Source organism: Coptis chinensis, chromosome 6, assembly GCF_015680905.1.
Source record: "Coptis chinensis isolate HL-2020 chromosome 6, ASM1568090v1, whole genome shotgun sequence".
Taxonomy (NCBI): domain Eukaryota; kingdom Viridiplantae; phylum Streptophyta; class Magnoliopsida; order Ranunculales; family Ranunculaceae; genus Coptis; species Coptis chinensis.
Genome location: NC_141461.1, coordinates 25,477,460 through 25,483,459, shown reverse-complemented (window position 1 = coordinate 25,483,459; position 6,000 = coordinate 25,477,460).

Genomic DNA, 6,000 nt, shown 5'->3' with positions numbered 1-6,000 from the left:
TCAATAATTTGATTATTCGACTAACCTATACAGAAAGTCTATATCACTCAGATTCACAACTGAACAAGCGTCATGCGGAAAATGGTATTTTAGGCCATCTTTGTTTGGTTTGAGTCTACTTTCGTGATAGTGTACATGGAAAAAGAGGAATTCTTACCTGTAATTGATTCTCAGTAAAAAACGAAAAGAACAAATACTTGTAGCAAGAGCTCCTTTTTCTTTTTTATGTATGTGTTCCACAAAATTTTGTTAGTATATGTTCTTTGAGTTTTGTGTTTAATTGTTGAACAAGGAAATTAAGATGATTTTAAGTTCAACAACTAATAAAATGTGCCGTTTGCATGGTGTCCATAGCTTCAACCACAACCATCTCTACTTTCTAGTTGGTTGCTTTTATGATATCATTCTCAGCAGTCAACACCTTCAACAGAGTTCCTGAAATTCCTGTTTCACATTTTGTTGTGCGTCGTTCTCTTAATGTTTGTTCTAAACTATAGTCTATAATTGGTTCTACATTAATCTTCAATATACTCCACATTTCAAATGAGAGAAAAGTGAGTCGGAATTTTTTTCAAAATCGTCATCGCAAAATGTTTTGCCAATCTAAAATTAGGGACCCTGTTTTCCTTACGCGTTATCTATAACCATCTCTTATTTTTAGGCGGTTAGCCAGGAAGTAACTCAGAAGGACAAAACTGCTAAAAAAATAACTCTCAAGCATATATATTTTTTTTTCGTAACTTACAAGTACCGGATATATGAAAGGTCATGACGCGAAATAAAAAACAGATCAGGTAGATGAAATGTCAAGTATACCCTTTGACGCGAAATAATTAACGGCCCAGCCCAGACGGAATGACCCAGTGTATTTAGTATGAACATTGAATGTTCATAGTCCTTTGGTATGAATATTCGATGTTCATAGTCATTTGAGTATGAACATTGAATGTTCACACATAAACATTTAATGTTCATAGTCCTTGTGTCACACCCCGAATTTTGACAGAATTCAGAAAAACATTATTTGTTCCCGACTCTTCGATCTCCGAGGTGTGACGCACTCTTTACTTCCAAAAACCCATAAACAGTTTAAATATGCGGATAATTAAAAACCAATAAAAATTTTAACTTAAACAAAAGTCCTCTTCATTACAAAAATTAACAAATGAAAATGCAAATAATCTTATCTCAATTGAAAATCTACATCACCTCAAATGAAAACAAAGCCTATCTTGAAATGCGACACTAACGCAAACCACAAACAGCAACCAATCTTCTTCAACACTAAACCTGTCAATACTTATCAACTATGTTCATTTAATGAACACACCCGATAAGCAAACATGCAAATCGGGTCGAAGATTATAAAAATCTTTGGTGTGAGTAGCTCTAAAATACAACATATATTTATACATATATATACACAATCCATAAGGCAGTTAGTTCCTTCCCCGAGGCGCCTTAACTTTCAACGACTAATACAGCATCCTTAAGTACAATAATGAAGCCAGGTAATTCCTCCACTGAGACGCCTTAACTTCTCACTAACCACACAACAAACCATACGCATAATAAAAAAGCATTTAGTTCCTCCACGAGGCGCCTTAGGTTCTAACTAAACTATAACCAGCCAAGCATATACAATCATCTATCTAAAAATATATCATTAACTAACATATTACCATAATTATATTAATTAAGACTTTTTTTGCGTGTCCCTAAAATCACGTCGTATCTATGTCTTACCTAGTTTCTTTGACTACCACAATCGCTTCCCAACGCCGAATATGTACATCCACATGCCTCCCCTTACATAATGAACCACTCCGTGCGTAACTACCTTGAAATGGGATGCGCGCGACACCGTAACCCTCACACGAAAGCCATTATGTAAGTACTGCCACTATTCGGCATAAAATATCGCGCGTCTCATTCTATTTTGCGAATGGAATAATCAAGCCACTATTCGGCTATGCCAGAAGGGCCATTCAGATTCACTAAAACGCCAGAAGGGACAATCACATTACTTACGCCCGAAGGCCATTCAGATTCACTGAAACGCCAGAAGGTAGGGCTGGTCATCGAGCTACCCGAGTCGAGTTTTGCTATACTCGAGCTCGACTCGCACATGTAGAAGCTCAACTCGAACTCGACTCGAACTCGCATTCGAGCTTAATATTGAAGCTCAAGCTCGACTCGCCTAGTTATACTAATAGCTCGAGCTCGACTCGGCTCGACTCGTTTTACACTTCGAGCTCGAGCTCAGGTTCGAACTCGAGCTCAAACTCGAAAAAAATGTATATAAAACATTAAAACTAGTATAAATTGTAAATTATAGTTGGGTATAAAGTATAAAATGTCGTATAAATTATAAATTATATACTACGTATGGGCTTATAAAACGAGTAGCTCGCGAGCTACTCAAGCTCGAGCTCGACTCGAGTAGCTCACGAGTAACTCGCGAGCTACTCGAACTCGAACTCGAACTACTCGCTATCTAGAATGAGCTTTAAATTAAGCTCAAGCTCGACTCATACTTTTGTGCGAACGAGTTTGAGTCGAGCCTTCGACGAGCCGAGCTCGAGTTACTCACGAATAGCTCGACTCGATGACCAGCCCTACCAGAAGGGCCAATCACATTACTTACGCCGGAAGGCCATTCAGATTCACTGAAACGCCAGGGCCAATCACATTACTTACGCCCGAAGGCCATTCAGATTCACTGAAACGCCAAAAGGGCCAAATCACATGAGTTGTGGTAGCTAGGTTCTAGGATTTTCGTTACGTAATTTATTCAAGTGTCATCCATTTATGACTCATAATCATTCCACTATATCACGTGCAAGTCAAATACATTATTGCACTAAGCCAAAATATTTACAAATATCTCAATTATATCTCATAACCACTTTCATTCTTTCACGTGCCAATATATTATTGCACTAAGCCATAATCCCGTGGAAAAATATTCACACATACTATACTATCTCATAGTAGCATCTCACATATAAAATAATGGAGTGTTTATATATTTATTTCTCTAAAACTATTGCATTTAATATATATATCCCAACATATTATATAATGTCACAATATCAACGTCAAATCTTAATTAGATAATGACTACCAAATTTATACAAGCCCCCACAGCATTTTAGCATTTGGTTTGTCCATACAATTTACAACATAAAATGTAGCACAATTAAACAGTCCACAGTCCACAATCAAAGTCCATGAATCTAAGTCCGTATATAACTTAATACTCATAAAAACATATATATCAAAGTCTTATTAAAAATTCCCCGCTTGTTACGTGCCAATATTTATATGCTTTACACACTACTTACGTCAAATCTTAATTAGATAATGACAAACAAGGTTATACAAAGTTCGACAATATTTTATTACTATATTTGTCCATATTCTTTAATATGTGAAAAATTGGAAAAAGTCAACATTCCACAGTCAACGGTCAAAATCAAAGGTCAACGATTAAGGTCAAAGTCAACACGCCTTGGTCAAAGTCAAACTGTTGTTTCCATGTCCAACAGGTTCATGGTCATAGCCATGGTTCATGGCTAAGGTCAAGGTGCATGGCTCATGGGCTCATGACCAAGGTAATGGTTCGGATCCAACTAGCCGAGCCCAAACCCCAAACCTTAGAACCCAAAAGTCTACATGTTGAAAGACCCATTTGGATCTCTATCTTAAGTTATATGGACTGGCCCCAAAACTAACTTGAAACTGGTCCAAAGAAAAACAATTAGTTTTAGCCCAAACAACTTAACCTAAATTGGACCCAAACTAAACCAAAACTGGTCCACAACTTAATCTGGAACTGGCCCAACACACTACTAGATTTCGGCCCAAAACAAAACAAGCTAAGGCCCAAGAACTGAAACCGACCCAGGCCCAAGCCCAAACCGACCAACAATCATCTTCTCCAAATTTCTTCTGCCTCTAGCCACCAAATCGACCACCACCAATTCCGATCGCCACCCCTCCAAACATACCCGAAAATGGAGAGGGTAAAAACCCCCACCACTTTAACAAAAGCTAAAACCCCAACTCTTAAATCCACCATCTTCTCCAAAACTAGATCTGGACATATTACCGCCGCCATTAACAGCTTGTTTCCAAGCTTTTCCCAAGCTTTAATAGCACCCCTTAACAGCCCTCACACCCTACACTAGCTACCCCCTCACCAACAACCCATTCAAGCCGACAAATCTAACAAAAATCAAAACGACAGTCGACGCCATTAGTGCCGGATGCAACGCTTCGACAGCCCCATCCAACAACATTTCCATCATACCTCAACAACCAACCATACCCCAACAAGTAAAGAAAGTTTAAACAAGCCAATAGGATTTCGTTCAACTGTTCTGGGCGACGCCATTAGCTCCCATAAAGCTTGGACACTCAAATGTGGATTTCCTAGCCTTAACAAACTTTCGGACGGTTTAACCAATTTTTAACGGTAAAGATGAGCGGATTTAATGCTAATAACGAAGATGAAGCGGGGACAAAATCTGCCTCAACAAGATATGAAAGATGAGTTTCAAAACAGGGCCGAATGCTAATAACAAAATAATGAACCGAAAATATGAGCGAAACTTTTTAACGGATATCGTCGGTTTACCTGAAACTATAAATTCGGTGAAATAGCAAAAATAGCTACTCACCTTTACTAACAGCTCGACGAATCGTCATCGTCCGAATTGTCGCGCTCCAACGCTCTAGCCCACGAGCTCTAGCTCTGCCTCTATTTTTATTATTTTTTTATTCTCCAAGAACCCTATTCTCTAGAACAATGTGATTATATACTTGGGTCTGAAACCCAAGCCCAACACAGACTCGGGCCCAGAAATCAGGCCCACATATTCCAAATCCAATCCGATCCAATTTTAAATAAATAAATAAATAAATAATTAATAAAAATGTATTTTAAATATGGGTGTTACACCTTGGGTTCGTTCATATATCAATAGATTGTATAAGGTACATTCACCTATTTGGATATGAACAATCATTGTTCATACACCAGCAGAAGGTATGAACACTCATTGTTCATAGTAAAATGACAGAAAGAGTAAAATCGGAAAATATTTATTTTAAATCCGGGTAATTTGTCCTTGAGGGTTATTTTCATGGAAGAGTATAACTGACATTTAAAAAAAGTAAAAAGGCGGGCCAACTTATTTTGTTCTTGAAGGTTCATAATTTTGAAAATAGAAAAAACGACTAAAAATGGTATCAAACTTTATACGTTTTGACAATATGGGGACCAAACTTATTTTCTTGACAGTTTGTGGACCAAACTGTTTGATTTTTGCAATGTAGAAACTTTCGTCAAATTTCTCTAATACCGTTTATAATTTGTATTAATTTTCATTTTATAAATTAATACAAATGAAAATTAATTTGTAATGTTGAAAAAAAAATAATATAAATTAATTTGTAATGTTGAAAAAAATTAATATAAATTTTCTAATTTGCAATTTTGAAAAAAAAATAATAAAAATTAGAAATGGTGTTAGAGAAATTTAACGAAAGTTCCTATATTGCAAAAATCAAACAGTTTGGTCCCCAAACTGCCAGGAAAAAAAAATTTGGTCCCCATATTGTCAAAAGATGTAAAGTTTGATACCTTTTTTAGTCGTTTTTCGTTTTGAAATAGTGGGTTCGTGAGTTATTTTTCTCTAAAATTTGTCTTTGTGAGTTACTCACAAAAAAGAGTGTCCTCTAGAGTTACTTTTTCCCCAAATTGGTCCTCTAGACTATTTTCTTGTTAAAATAATTTTGTGGGGGACATTCGGGAGTAAAGACTGACCTTGGTGGCCAGTCTAGAGTTACCAATATCACTTGTAAACCAATTAGTTTTTATCGATTTTTTAATTTTTGTCCAATTTAATCACTGAATTGACCGATTAATTGACCAAAATAATCTATTTCTCATTAGACCGTGAAAAAAAAAATTACTAAAAATATCGGTTCCCA